General features: G+C 38.6%; 1 protein-coding gene across 3 annotated transcripts in view; it reads right to left on the minus strand.

Moving 5' to 3' along the window:
• Nucleotides 1-16,157, minus strand: part of LIPC (lipase C, hepatic type) — a 71,417-nt gene extending 55,260 nt beyond the window's left edge. The window contains exon 1 of one of the 3 annotated variants that reach the window (XM_053987855.1): nucleotides 16,068-16,157. The gene's annotated coding sequence lies outside the window, so the exon portion shown is untranslated. Of the gene's footprint in view, nucleotides 1-7,560; nucleotides 7,649-16,067 lie in introns of those variants that run through there. The other 2 variants (XM_053987857.1, XM_053987856.1) reach the window with 2 other exon arrangements.
• Nucleotides 16,158-16,387: the final 230 nt, after the last annotated feature.

The raw sequence follows: 16,387 nt of genomic DNA on the forward strand, positions 1-16,387 counted from the left end.
CAAAGTGCCAGCTAGGACACAGCCATGGCAGCACAGGCCTTGGCATGGGCTGCAAATCCACCTGCATTTCCATGGGTCACTGGATTGCCAGTTTATGTGGGGTAATGCTGCAAATCTCCATGGCTACCTGCACACCTGAGCTAAGGCATAATTACCCAGATAGGTGTATCATACCTCACTCACATGCTTTGGCACCATTGTGGAATTTTCCTTCGAAATCGGCACAGGAAACTTTCTCCCACACTCTGAATCATTAAGAAGCTCTCATGCACAGGAATGGGTGATAGTGTAAATCCTTTGCTAAACTTAGTTTATTACAGATTTGCTATTAGTAATAGCAAATGGAGACAAATTTTTAAGAATTCTAGTTCTGTGTCAAATTAAATGACTGAAACAGAGCTTATAAAGTTGAAAAAAGTATCTTTTGAGCATTCAGTGAACCCCAGCTTCTTTATGAAGCCTCTTATGTTAATTACTAAATCTAGAATACAATAAATTATAGCCATACCATCCCAGCCTGAGGAATTTTAATTTTTTCTGTTGTTTTTATAATCAACTATTTTAAACTGTCCCAGATAAAAGAGATTCCTCTTTTTTTAAGACTATATCTTGCATGACCGATATGCTATAGCAGAACTGACATGTTAGGAAAAAAAAAAGTATTCTCAGCAGGGAAATTCTGCTGTCTTGCTTGATGCATTGTTCAGGCATATGAGAGCATGCTTTGTGGGGAGGGGTCCATACTGCTGGATGCTGCATGAAGGCAGGAGAAAAGTGCAGATCACTTTCTTTCCTTGCTCATTCCAAGCAGCTGTGAGTCCAGGATACAGCAGACAGCTGGAAAACCCTCAAGCAGTCTCTAAGGTCAGAACACTCACTGCAGCTGGCAGTGATCTTAGCACAGTAACATCTGAAGCACTGTCAAGACTGATTGATTATGTGTGTGTGAAAGTATACTGGAAAAGAAGACATACAGAAAAGGGGGTGATAGGATCAAAATTACTCTTGATAAATGAAAAATACTGATCACAGCAGTATTTTTAGTGAGCAAGAAAAGGAGACAGAAGATAGAACTTGGACAAGAATTTAGTCTATTGATGCTGGACAGGAAATGCTGTATTTTAGTGAAGTTAAGACTGGTGGAAATTACTAGCGTAATTTAGCACAGCCTTGCAGTGAACTTAGAATAATGTTGGTTGAAAATTATGTGAAGACGACAGGTCTGACTGACAGGTTGAATGGTGACACTAGGCACAGTAATCAAGAAAGTAGAGAGTATTTCAAGGAGAAAGATTGCAAGTTTCACTTTCTGCAGACAGGAATTGTTCTGGAACCAGGTGGTAGATCTGTCAGGGACAGGACTGGCTGTTGGATATTTGTGAAGAGATTGCCTGAAAATAAAATGTGTAGGGATCAATGTTTGGATTTACTTCTCACTACGGAACCCATGTAGGAAGCCAGGACGACATTATGAGCATTTTATGAAGGATTGCTTAAACTAGTAAAAAGAAAACTGGGAAAAAAAGATGGAGGAACCTTCCTTCCTGTGGCAGGTTTTACTTCATTTGGCAATTCTGTATCAGTTATTGCTGGTATTTATTAGTCTTTCCAGTATTCACAGAATGTCAGCACTAATGATGAGAACACTAAGCACTGTTGTGGGAATAATTGTGCAGCATTTGAATGAGAGGTTTCACAGTGCATGTTGAGGATGAGTTTATGTAGCACTGAATTGCCTGCTATGGCACATTAGTCTGCAGAGAGCAGATGTGATTGTGTTCCAGAGGAAGGAGCTGCTCCCGATGGCCTTGAAAGCATTGTCACACAATGTGTTTTCAGAGCATGCGTTTGGGTTTCCTTTTCTTCTCCATTTGATTTACAGGAGTAATTCCAATTACCTTTATTATCTGCTCAAAGAGAAAAGAATGGGTCTTCTGCAAATGTAATGATCATTAGAGGTAGGAAACTCCTGGTAAATAATTTTCCTGTGAATCCAAATATTGAAATTATAACCTTTGCCATGTTCAACATGTTTATCTGGTCACTTGGTAACTACTTTGCTTGATATGCTTTTAGATGGGTTAATTGTCATTGGTATTGTTATTGCATGTATAATATTCTAGGAATATATAACCTAAATTATTTTAGGAATTAGTTACCCTAATGCAAAATGCATAACAAGAAAGAGTCTGGCACATTATGAGGATAGAAAAAGTGGAGCCAGGTATTTACCAGAAGCAACTGTGCAATTACTCATGAAACTGTGGTGAAACTCGAAACCCCTGAGACACTCCCAGTGTTTTGCCAGAGCCTTATGAACTGTAAGGCTGCTCTGCTGCAGTCCTGCACCACTGGCAGTGACAAAATGTACAACACAGGTACCAGGAAATCAGGGAACAGACATCTCAGGGACTGTAAAGAAGGCTGGGAGGCTGATGTAGGAAAATGACACCTGTAATATGCAAGCTGTACTGCGTCCTGATGTTACTTTCAAGAATGAGTGGAAAGTTTAGGATTGGATATGTTTGCTATTCATGCTCTGGATAAGGAAAGTGGATAATTTGGTATTTGCAAAAATCTTGATTCTTAAAAAATGTCTGAATTTGTTTAAATTTAAGGTTTAAATATGGTTGTGGTTAAATATGTTAATCTTAAAATTTAAAGGATCCATTTAAAAAAAATTCTGTAGATACAATCTCTCTCTTCCGTAACACCCAGCATTTGTAATTACTTCATTTTCTGCATTGAAATCACTCATACCTACTGCAGTGATCTGGATTCCAAAGTTAGAAATAGATATTCCAAACTGCTGTCTGTGAAACAGACAGAACACCTTTCATATTGCATGGAGGCTGCTGCTTTGCCAACTTCACGTGAAATAGAATCTTTTCTTAAACACACAATGGTCAACCCAAATTTGTAGCTTATGTCAATGTGTTTATATGTAGTCTGCCTGCACTGTAAGGGGGCTTGATAACCTTCTCTCTTCTGCAGAGCTGCTGCTTGTACAACATATACCCAGGAGGTAGACTCTCAATCACAGTCCCCATCTGCTTCCTGGCTAATGTTCCAGCTACAGTTAGACCTCTTGCACATATTCACATCTAAAATAAAATTGATGGTTCACTATTGGAAGCAGCATGTGACTAATGATGCATTGTACCAGGCAAGTTTTTGCTTGAATATATCTTTCTAATCAAGTTAAAGAAAAGAACACAGAGCAGAAATTTGTCAGGCATACAGTCCTGCTTTTTTTCTGAAACCACACTGTTCATCAAGATGCTTTTCAATCACCTGAAGACCTGTTATATTGTAGTACAAGATGTTCTTTCAGGTTTGGAAAAGATTTTATGGGCCAGAACTTCAGCTAGCATAAATTGGCTTCTGTGCAGCTCTAATGATTTTCACCAGCTGAGGATCCGCCCTGTGTTCCTATAATAACCCTAGCATCTGAAAAAAGATTCATGTGGTGGTTATGCTAATACATCTGAGGTTATAGAGCAAGAAAATTTTTATGAGGTTGAATTTTTAATGCACTTTTTAAATCCAAAATTTATTCTGCCTGTTTGATCTTTTCTAGGATTTTTTAATATCAAATAACTCTGAAGAGACATTTTTAGATGGACTTTTGTGTGTAGATTCATAGTCTATGTCAAACATACAGCAGCTGCACATGAGTCTGAAACTTCCTTTACAGCAGTAGCTATTGAGCCATCAGACTTTCCAGTACTGAATTCAAAACTAAATAATTGATCAGCAAACTTTGCTTTGTGATATGAAAGAAAACCACTAATTTGCATGAGCATAGTGTTGTAAAATATGAATTTCTCATACAAGATGCATTTCATAATCCATATCCCCTGATAAGGTAGTCTTTCTCCATGACTCATCACCCAGAATATGATCTGACTTTCCTTGGAAGCACATTTGGGACTAGGAATGGAATTCTTGCAGTTTCAAGTTTTCCCACAAGTCTAGAAGATTTTGTATTTTTGTGCCTTTCAATAATTTTTGCAATGTGATGCACTGAGTAATTCTTATTATAAACAGCTGTAAACAAAGAAGAGAACCCAAATACAATTGCCAAGCATAAATATAATTGTATAATAAGTGGGTCATCTACATCTACTTCAAACTTAAAAAAAAGGCACTTTTTGTTTATTTCAATTTTCATGGAGTGCTTTTCATAGCAAAGCATTGCTTGTTTAATTGCCTTAGAAGAATGCTTTTTCTTCTGGGTCTGTCTGTCTTTCTCATGTATACTCTGTGTTCATGTGGGGCATGTCTCTGAAAGCTTGACAGATCAGAAAAGCACAGAATTGATGAACTAAATAAAAAGGAGGACAAATCCCAATACACCTGGACTGCCCATGCTCTTCCATTATGTGTAGAATATTAGGTGTTTGCATATCACCCCTGCCTTAAAACAGATGAGGAGCTGGCCTACTCCCTGCCTCCCATTACAATTAGTTCTGTTCTTCAGCAGACAGGACTAAATTTCTGCATGATAATGCACTACTGGTAGGGGTAGTGCAGCTGCAGACCTTTTATCCACCTGGATTCTGTCTTGTTTTGGATATTTGCTGTTAATCAGTATCCTGTCTCAGGGATGACCTGTAAATGTTTGGATTGAATTTTTTGTTGTTAAAGCAGCTTTTACACAGAGCTGTAACACATAGGAAACTTCCCCCAGATCAGCACTGGGGTGTCAATAGATGTAACCATGAAGAGCAGATGTGCTTTTTGGAAACCTCAGTGTGCCTGCCCAGGGCATTTCCCTTCGCTGGTCTGTGTAAGAAACAGCCAAACACGTGCAACAAAGCTCCTTGGAAGACTGAGATCCAGCCCAGCCTCCTTCCACGCTGAGGACTGAGCTTTATGGTTTTAAGAAAAACCAACACAAGAGAAATGCCTTTTGAAGCTGCCTTGCTTGTTCACCTCCTCACATCAAACAGAAGCATATCTGAAACAGATGAATGCAGAGAAAAACCAATAATGCTCTCTCCCTTGCTTTTGAGCTACTGTATTTAGGACGGAGAATTTGTAACAACAAATAGAAATAGACTTGTTTCAGTTATTGATTGATGGCTTTTATGGATAAAGAAGCAGCAAGAACAAGACAACCAGGGCTTCTTGTAGGTAACATATTTGAAGAGGATACACATGAAGGCACTTATACAAAAGGCAAAGAACCATGCCAAAGTAAAGAAACTTGAAAGACACTAAACATTCAAAGGCTGATTGATGATGTCTCTTAGAACTTAACATGCTCACAGGAGCAAAACCCAGATCTCTGTGTAGCTGCTGCCATTAAAATTGAGTTTTCATGAAAAGGGAAGAACAACCAGACAAGAAAGCCAAAGGAGAAGAATAGGATTAATATAGAGAGAGTAGATGAGGGGGCAGCAGACTGTTTGAGGTGGTTAATTATCAACCCTAAATGTTTTGTTTGTTTCAGGACCTGACACAGCTCTTGCTAGTCCTAGCAGAATTTAGATGCTGGGTTGGATAGACCCTTGAATCTGATGTACTGTGGGAGTTCCTCATTACTAAAAGATTAGAGGAGATTATGAGAGAGAAAATTGGCTTAGTTGAGGGATGAAGAAGACTTAAATACTTTAGGCATCAGTTAGGATAAACATGCATTTAAAATCTTCTCCAAACTTTCTGAAAATCTGGTCTGAGAAACTGCCTGAAAATGTTACAGATTGGTAAAAGAATTGTGGACTTTGTTCACAAAAATAGAAATGAATGTAGCCTACTAGAAAGAATTGAAATAGTTGTTTCTGCGTTAGTTCCAGAACTTTGTTCCAAATCTTTGATGTCTGGATAGACCATAGGATAATTGATTAAATACACTGGTATTCTAAAATCCATAATTGTTGAAATGATTCAGAGCAACAAATCGGTCAGTATTAGGTTTGAAGTGACTGTGACAATGAGTTCAAACAATTTCTTGGTAGTGTCCTGTAAATACTGATGTTCCACAACTGAAATGGGAAGAGCTACTAAACACTCTATTTAGCACAGATGTTTCCTGTTATAACAGATCAGTAAAATTTCAGTGTTCAGCGGGCCTTTAACACCCACCCTCCATCTGTGGTATTCATTTTTAGCATTGTGGAATAGGCAAAAAAAACAGGCATATAATTAAAAAGAAACCCCATCAGGGTGTTTTCTCTAGCTCCATTTTCTTTTTTTTTCCTAGATGTGTTCCTTCATTTGTGTGTGGAAACATTTCATGGGTGGCAACATGGGTAAGACAAAGCTAGTTCTCCACCTGGGAGTCTCACCTATTGCAGCCAAGTGCACTCAAACAAGCCCTGGAGCACATGCTGCATCCATGAGTGCTAATTGAGAAAGGCTGATTACGTCAGTTGGGTAAGAATAATATTCTTTGCCAAATGACCAGTTTGTGCTTGTGGCTTTTAAGTAGCTGTGGTTCACCAAAGTGCTTGAGAAGTGCCTTTACTTTGAAGAGGAAGTTAAGAGAAGGGCTGGAGGCAAGCAGTGCTGAGGGACCGGATGAGCACTGTGGGAGTAACAAAGTCAATAACCCAGAGAGTTGTCACAGGTCCACTCAAATAAAATGATGGTAAATCTTATCTTTGAGTAACTTGCTTGGGAGAAAAAAGGAGAAGGAAGCAAGCATTAAAGTGACTCTGACCATAACATGCATTGCAAAAACCCTCAAATTTACAGTGTATACCAACTTCTCAAGTTTCTTCCATGTATGTTTATTCCAGGTTGAATGTTCCAAAACCTTAATATGTGACATGTTATTTGTTGAATAACCTGTGAGACAGAGCACAGGTGTCAGTCTAGTGAATTTTCAGGTTAACTCCTAGGTTTGTGGTGACGGGGGAATAGGTAAGGAGTCTAAAATGTATTTACTATGGAGAAGAGCAGTGCCATTGCAAGGGCCTCATCCATGGGATGCAAACCTTGCTAAGTCCACACTGCCTGTGGCACACAGACCTGTACCTCCTTATCTGTGTGTGTTCCTTTACTCTGCACTGTGGCGTGAAATCCAGGGCAGCCACCACTGCCTGCACTATCCTCACACCACCCTTAGGAAAAGCATAGAGACAGGTAGCTGGCCTTTCCATGGAGATTTAATAGCTCCATATCCTACTGTGTATTCCTTGGTTTTCTGTGTTCTAATTATAGCTTCAAAATTATTAGTAATTTCTTTTTAATTCCAAATTCCATTTGTCATCTTACATTGAAATTTCCTGCACAGAAACAATTCAAACTATTGGATAGAAATCTTTCTTGTCATATTCCCCCCCAGATGGTCCAATCTGCTCTGCAGTTCATGCCTGACAGCTAGTTAATCTGGCAGTGTAGGAACACACATTTAAAAATGCAGGTTCTGGCATCAGCCTCAGGCAAGCACCTCAACTATGTTCTGTACCCTGAAATTGAGGAATTCTGTCTCTGTTCTCTTTAAAGGGGTCAAGAGTGTGTTTTCCAGATGTAAGAAGATAACTCTGAAATTGAGGTGTAACTAGGCATGTTTGTGTTGTTGCAGAACACTAACAATGTTTTCATACTTACACCACTGACTTAGGGCCATTTCCTGAAAGTGACTGAGAAAAGCAAACCCATTCATGGTAGCTCTGAATTTGTTACTCATGGACTTTCATCTCCTCTAGAAAACAAGAGAAGGAAGTAAAAAGACTGATTGTTGCACTAAACAAAATGTATTTGAAACTTTGGCAAAGCATTAGATAAATGCTTTATGCGATATATTTGTTAGGTCAAATTTTGCTCTCTATCTGGTTAAACCATCTTTGTACAAAATTTATAAAATATTACTGAATTGCATTTAAATGTTTCTTATCATGGACTCTGGGAAGTCTTACAAAAACTGGAATAAGAAGGCAGAATATATTCTGGAGGGTTTTGTCTTAGTGGCACATTATAGGAATCTCTTTCTTGGTATAACTAAAATGAAATTTTCCCAGCTTTCCCAGCTTTCTAAAAATCTTCTTACCTTTACTAATTCCCACATAGGAATACAAAATTTATTATAAATACAGCAATTTCCCTTTGATCCAGAAAATACAACAAATATGCACCTTTGCTCAGCATCATGAATCTTAGGTCAGAAACATATTTAGAAAGTAATTTGTGAGTAAAAAAATAGGATTCTTTTGTTTATTTACTACAGGACCATTTTAATCCTCTTAATTTTTTTAGATAAAGTAATTTTGTTTCTGGAAACTACATGTTGTATTGAAAAAATGTGAAATGTGTCTTCCAGTCTGTTTGTTCCAAATTAGTGAAATTACTGTGTGCGATTCTACAAAAGTTATTGCACTTTAAATACATAAGTTTTTATTAATGCAGAAGAGATAAACCCAATTTTTCCATTTGCTCTGAAATGACAGTCTGTAAATGCCAGCAAACAAATTTTGCAAAATGCTACCTCTGTTTTTGCCTGTTCATTCTGTATGGTATTTGTCAAGAGATAATGCAAAAATTCATATAAGTAATTTACTCAAACTTTAAGGCTGAGTAGTACATTTAATATCACATTTTCCATTCCTCTTTGATGCAGAAATAAAAAAATCAAGAAATGAGGATGAGATTGTATTTTTATAGGTCATCTATAATGTAAATTCTGAAATGGGTGCAGAACTTTTCCATAATTCTTTTTAGCAAAAAAAAGTCTTGAATGCTTGAAAGCTTGAATGCTTGAATGCTTTTACAACTGTCCCTAGGGTTCCCAGTGAGGTGATGATAATTTTTGTTATGAATTAATCTTAGAAAATTTCACAGTAGCAAAAACTGTGAACATTTAAAGAAATAATGCAACTTTAAGAACAGTTCTGAAATATTTCAACTAGCATAACCTAAGGGCTGGCTTTCAAAGAAGCTGTATATTCCTGATTTTAATTGTCTTCTAATTCATCTCCTCTGGAAAGAATCAATTCCAAAGGAAGGAGAGGTTCCCCAGGTAGTTTTTACAAGAATCACTCATTAAGAGGAGCTTTAAGATCATGCATAAGCATAGATCACAGAATCATAATACAGTCTGGGTTGGAAGGGCCCTTAAAGACCATCTTGTTGCACCCCCTGCCATGGTGGGTGTAGGGGGTTCCACCAGACCAGGTGGCTCAGAGCCCCATCCAGCCTGGCCTTGAGCACTTCCAGGGATGGGGCAGCCACAGCTTCTCTGGGCAACCTGTGCCGGTGCCCAGCCATCATCATGGCAGAGAATTTCTTCCTAATGTCTAATTTAAATCCTCCCTCTTTCAGTTTGAAGCCATTGCCCCTTGTCCTACCACTCCAGGCCCTTGAGCCTTGCAAAGTCCCTCTCCAGCTCTTTAGGAGCCCCTTTAGGCACTGGAAGATGCTGTAAGGTCTCCCTGAAGCCTTTTCCTCTCCAGGCTGAACAGCCCAGCTCTCCCAGCCTGTCCTCACAGCAGAGGTGCTCCAGCCCTCTGATCATACTTGGGACCATCCTGTGGACTTGCTCCAGCAGGTCCGCATCCTTGTTTTGCTGGGAGCCTCAGAGCTGGATGCAAGTCTCTGACAAGAGCAGAGAGGGAGAATCCCCTCCCTTGACCTGCTGGTCCTACTTCTTTTGGTGCAGCCCAGGATATGATTGTCTTTCTGAGCTGCATACACCCACTGCCAGCTCATGTCCAGCCTCTCATCCACCAACACCTCCAAGTCCTTCTCCCCAGAGCTGCCCTCACTCCTCTCTCTGCCCAGCCTGTATTTGTGCTCCAATTTCCCCAGCCCAGGTGCAGGACCTTGCACTTGGCCTTGTGGAACTTTGTGAAGTTCATGCAGACCAACCTCTCAGGCCTGTCAGGGTCCCTCTGGATGCCAATCCTTCCTTCCATCTTTTTCTATTAGACTTAGGCAGGTTGGTCTAAGCCAAAGAACTGATGTATTTTCCAGATTATTTTTGCTTGAGCTATAGGTTCTTGATATTCTTGTTCCCTTTCTCAAGGCTTTGTTTCATGCACTGTAATACACATTCCCTTTGAGAAGAACAAAATACATAATAAAATTAAGTTCTTACTTGGAATTACAAGGAAAGTGTATACTTTTTCAGATTTCATAACAAGGGGTATCTGGGCTGTATCACTGGCAAATCACTTCAGCTGTAGTCGTTAGAGAGCCGTTAGTACTGCTGTGGAGCATATCACATATAGCCAGCCTTCATCAGGAATTATGACAGCCCAAGGAAGACAGGTTTTGACATACCATATTTTGCTTGTATTATATTTTGAGCCATGTATCCCTGTATTTTGCTGACAGATTGTCAGGGAAGTGATTAGTCTGGATTACATGGCGATGATTTCATTTTATAAAACAAACAAAAAAAGCAAGCAAAGAGGAATTGCTTTTGGCAGAAGATGATCCCATTACTTAGAAGAAAAAATTACTTGATGTTAAATTAAATGCTTATCAAAATGAATGCAACAGAACATGACAACAAATAATAGATGATAACTAGTTAATAACTCTGAAATAAGGATTTAGACAATATTTTCTCTTCATTCAGTGCTAAATCAAAGCCATGTAAGCAATGTTACATTGAACACTTGGCTTCATAGAGATAGATACTGGTAATGCACTACAGGGCCCAGCTACTACAGATGTGACAAGAGCTGGCAGTGTACAATGTTGGCAGTATCATAATGTATAAAATATCTGTGTATACCATAATTTCTGGAAGGAAGTGCTTCCCTGCAAGGCTGCTTATTTTCACTGAGGCCTTTGAATAGGAGTGGTGCTATTCTGTTAAGGAAGTTGGTTTGGCATTTTGTCCAGGGAAATTGGGTGCATTGAGACTAATGGGTGCAGAGAAGGAAACCTCCCAAAAACCTGACTTTTAAAGAGTTGACCCTGTGTCCCAAGGACTGAAGGCAATACGCAGCTGGAGAATTGTGCCGGAATGCCATAGGTGCAGCGGTGCTCCAATGCTCATTCCTCCTGGGAAGGCAGTTGATACCTGACTGCACCTCAGGACTGCAGAGCTCTGATCACCTTCTTTCCAAGCAGCAGCAAAATGCCATTATGATTGTCTTCGGCAGCAGGCTGATTTATGAGGAGAAAAACATATAGTCCCAGAAGAAGGTAAATAAAGTTTCTTAAAAGTATGGGCTGCCAAAAGAGGAACTACTAAAATACATATAAGCCATAAATCTATTAAAAGTGCATGTACTGCAGTGGTTAGTATAGTGCCTTCTGGGAAATAGGGTTAATTTTTCCATTTCTTTCAAGACTTGTGCTGTTTTGAGTGACAAAAGCTCAGATCTATGGCAAATGGAACATTTCAGAAGTGAGTATGTTCTTTTCCCTGGGCAGGCACTCTCGGTCACTTGAAGGAACACTGGCCCTGCTCCTTTGGTGATGACAAATCAGATGGCATTTAAAAGTATTCCTAATCTATACTTCTACTGCAGACCTGCTAGGGAGTTGTTATGGTATGCTTTCTAGATTACAGTGGCATAACATTCTTAAGTGAAGGCAACATAAACATCACATCTTTTAACTTCAACTGCTAACTTGAAACCAAAAAGCATCCTTTGAGAACAGTTCTTGGACTTTGTTCAGTCAACCTTTGAAGAAAGAGAATGTGCCTTTTGTATAAATCAGGACCAGACTTAAACACATGGGGCAATTTGCTCACTGCATTTGAAGTTAAAATTTGACATAACAAAGGATATTACAAGAAACTGCGGTGAAGTTTAAAAAGATCAGTACTGAGCTAAGTTTATTGCCAGTACTGTTCTTGCAGATCAAGGCTATGCTAATGTGGTCTAGGGTTACTTTAATATTTTGCAGTCTCTCATTCCCTTGGTGCATGTTTTAAGCATGCATATCACTCACTTTTGTAATAAAATAACTTGATAAAACCTTCTGCTTTGTGCTGGTCTCCTGAGGTAAAAAGTCATAGATATGTTAAGTCTCACATTATTTGTTCCATCTTCATTATATTTGATGAAAAATATATATATCTTGGTAATATAACAGACAGTACTTCCTCAGTAACTGGATTGCTGTAAGGGAGGGCATTTTTCATCTGAATAATGAAATTGTATCCTAGTTATTTCTCTGGTCTTCTTTGTAAGGCACATGTAGGAGATTGACAACACTAACTACTATTGCACAGCATGATGGAAAACTTTGAAAAGGACTTTTGTCTTTAGGGATGGATGAGTGGAATCTTTACAGTCTTCCTGAAAGATGTACTGTGCAGCTTTTTATTCTCTGTGCAGGAAGAGGTGTGTGTATGTTCTAAATATAATTATGGGTCAGAGTGTAAATGTTAGGTTGTGTGAAGTCCATGACTGAAAGCAGACTATCAATTATGTCAGTGGGAGGTTACTGCCAAGATCAAAAGTAGATTATAGGCCTGGCTAAGGCTGTATTCACACAGCTTTGCTGGTGCATCAATGCTGACGTGCCATCCTAGCAAAGAGCATGGCACTCCTGTGGAGGCAGCATATTCTGGTTGGCTGTGAGTGAAAGGTGCTCCCTGGAAAAGAAATGCTGTCCATATGACTGCCTCTCTGCACCCAGCTTTTCCTGATGCAAATAGCCATGTGTCAGTTTGGTCCATGTTCATGTCTGAAGCACTCACAGCTCTGATGGGTGATCAGAGAAGCCTGGCCTTCAGCAGATGAACTGAGAGGGATGAGCCATGCCCTTGCCCTGCTCCATGGTGAAGGGGTTGAATAATCATAAGATTCTCTGTGTAACATGGGACAGGGATAGAAACAATTATTCACCTGGGACAACCACTTGTAATTCTAGGGCATCCAAATTCCCAGGGAGTCATCAAATTAAAATTAAAAAGGACCCTTTTCTTTTGAATCTTTGTTTTGGTAAGGAAGCAGAAGAAGCAGAAAAATCAACTCCTAGAAGAAACCCAATTTGGTCTAAAACCATTAGATGGAAAGTTCTTGATTTTCCTCATAGAGATAAGACAAAATTATTAGTTTTAAAAATCAAGGCTTTTCAATGTACAAACTATATTTAAATTACTCAATTTTCTTCACTTTGGCCTTACTAAATCATGGGGTTTATAACTAAGGGATTGAAAAGCACTGAATGTAAAAATATTGAGACATGATGAATGCAGAATCTTTGTTACACAAAGAAGTAGAAAGTATTGATCAAAAAAATGCTCTGAGGCAAACCAATTAGAGACCCACTGACAGCAAAATGACCTGCTCATCCATTTTTCAAATGAAATTTAAAACCTAGGTCCACATTATTTGTGGCCATTTTAAACTCTTGAGCATTTTTACTGGAGTCTGAATGCTGTTCATTTTGGTCTCCTGGCCAAACTCCAAACTGAGTAATTATTCTGCTGCTTTCCTAAATTACAGCAGTAGCTTCATTAGGAACAAATGCATTCATAGTTTGCTGACCTAAACTGCTCTTATATTGCTATGCACTATTAACTGTTGCTACATTTCCAGCCGAGGCTGGCTGCATTTCCATGATTAAATGACCTCTGGACAAAGCATGTATATCTTTAGCTTGTTTCAAAGGCTGTGGGACAAAAGATGCTGTATATATAAATGCTATCAAAGAAATAATTTTAGACCCAGAACATGCAGGTCTTGAAGTGTGTTCACTGAACAGGGGGAACTACTGGCATTCAGTGATGTAGCTGGATGAAAGACAGAGACTATCTGGGGACAGAGGGTGTTTGCTTATGGGCTGGAAAGCTCATGGCCACTGATAATCATGAAAAAGGCAGTTTCATCGAGAAGCACTGCAAAATTACAGAACAAAATGGGAAGCAAAGGGAGAGTGGAGATTTACTAAAACCAGAGGCTTGGTGCTTTCTGGATATGTGTTTCTGGATAATGAGGTTAGCTAGCAAGATGCATGTTGGATTTTTTTCAGAAGTAAAAGTGATTAAATTGTTGAGAAGTCCAATAAAATATTCCAGACATTCTATTCGTGGTTTCTTAAGGCTCTGTATTTTGTTCTAGTTATGTTCTAGCTTCTTTTAAAAGGGTCCACACTGTCTGAAAGGTGAGGGAAACCCTGAAACAGTGTGAGATATGAGCAGGATGTTTTTACAGTCTTTATTTTCCTACTGTGCTGTTTAGCTACAGCATCACCCTTGCTTTCCAGTGCTATCATTGTTGTACAGCACCTGAATTAGTTGCCTAAAGTCGTTTTAACTACCAATTTAGTGGGAGATGCTCAACTGCACAGCTGTTCCTAAAAAAACCCAGAATAGTCTAAACACAAACAGCTAACTGCAAATGTTGTTTATGGGAAACTGTTCCAGCTGTGGGAGAATCACATGGCAAGAAAGCTCTCTAATCCACAGGACGGATACAGTGGCAGCAAGGACCAGATTTGAACCCCAAGGTCTTGGCTTTCATTAACCTTTGTCTCTGTGCTGTGAAGCAGAAACACTGTGTGATCCTTCCATATAGCCTGGAACCAGACTACACTGTAGGGCTGGGCAATTTTCTTTCTGTAGATGAGTTCAACAAGTACAAAGCAGAGCTGTGCTCCCATTCTCCTAAGTGTAAGTGGGTTCTTTCACTAGGTAGCAGATTCAAAGTCAGGAAAAATCACAAATTTATTTCCAGCACAAAAGCTATTACTAAAAGATACTTTTATTGTCTTAGAAGTCAGAGCCTTGAAATAAAGGTGCTATATTAGGTGTGCTCTACGCAGTGTGCTATATTCAGGTGTTCATGGTAGACTAGAGTATGACTATTCAGTATCACCTAGTTGTTGTGTGACTGGTACCAGAACTCTAAATCCCTACACGTATCCTTTCCTAACAGTGAAATATTTATACCAGAAGTGTTCAGTTCATTAGCTAACTGAAATTATTGCAATCATGCTTCAGTACTTTACTAGGATTTATTCTTAGACTTCTTCTTTCTTCTTTCTTGTTTGGATGTATTAGTGCTATTTCTTTTTTATTTTCTCTCTTATGAACTGTACTGAAAGGACAGTGTTCTTTACAGATAGGAAAGTATCCATTCCCTCCAAAACATCAACATTTGTCATCAAGGAAAAGAACAAAAACTAGTTACTGTCGTGCACATCACCAATCAAAGCAACTTCTGACCATTGTAGATGGTCTCCTAATCTCTCTCAAATGAAGAAAAAGTGCATTTAGAGAAACTGAAGCATCTTTGAACAGTCTGCTATGAGTCAAACGGGTTTGTTTTGCAACAGATTTTATTTGCTATGAATAATTTGATGAGCCTTATTTAATTGGCAGACACAAAAATAACCACTCATATCACATTTCCCATAGGCTTCAAATCATGTTTGAGCCCTTTTGCACAGTTAAATGATTACTAGTTTTCTTCTTTCAACATCTGTTTTAGTCAACCTTGCCAAGTATCTATTCATTGCTGTTTTAACAAGATGTTAAATATTTAGAATTACGGAATAGCTTTACAATTGTGCGTGAACATCTTTTAACTGTCTCACTTTGGATTTTGTAACTTTGTATATCATTTGCAGAACTTTAGGACAAAACACAGACATCTATTAATAAAAGAAAAAGGGAAACACAGCAAGTATATAATTAACAGTTTCAGCAGAATTACAGATTCTCACTTAGATTTCAGTAAAATATAGACATCTAAAGCACTTAGGAAAATCAGCATTTTTAAAAATCTGACTAGAAACAATCCACAGCTTTCTCCTGCCTTGCAATAATAGTCCAGTGCACTGATGTTAATTATATTGGATAACCTAGTAAAACCCAAGTAAACTGTACACATCTGCATGTCACTGTTCTGATGCGGTGGATAATGGAAACCAACACTGCAATATTTGAGTCACAGGATGAATCAGTTCTTTTTGACTTGAAGGACCAGCACTGGACATTGAGAATAAGAGTAGATTTCTAAACTTCTCATACAAACAAATTAGTCTTTTCACTAATATTCTCAGTCATAAGCAACAAGAGATCTTATGTTAATTCCAGTCCTTCATTCTAACCCCTCTGTATAAAAGCAGCTTAGTAAAAGACTTCAGTCTAAACAGAATTCAGACCACAATGTACTTCTCATTGTATACAAAAAACATGTGCTTACCCAACTTGGCCTTACTTGATGATATGTCCCAGTTTGGCATAAACTATTTTATAAAATGAAAATTGAAAATAGATGTTAATGACGACTCTCTCCTTAGAAACAGGGGATAGGTTATATCACAAGCCAAGAATTCTCAATTTTATACCCTCTTCCACAGAAGGCACAGCTCTGTCACATATTTGAATGGCTGGTTTTTTTTCAAAATTGGCATGTTTTTCAAAATATTGCTAAATAAGATCATTGTGTACCACATTCTTGTGCCAAAATATACAAAATGTACTATATCAGTCACATGTGTAGCTAGGCATCCAGGACAGGAC

This window comes from Vidua macroura, chromosome 12 (genome assembly GCF_024509145.1).
Source record: "Vidua macroura isolate BioBank_ID:100142 chromosome 12, ASM2450914v1, whole genome shotgun sequence".
In the NCBI taxonomy this organism is placed as follows: Eukaryota; Metazoa; Chordata; class Aves; order Passeriformes; family Viduidae; genus Vidua; species Vidua macroura.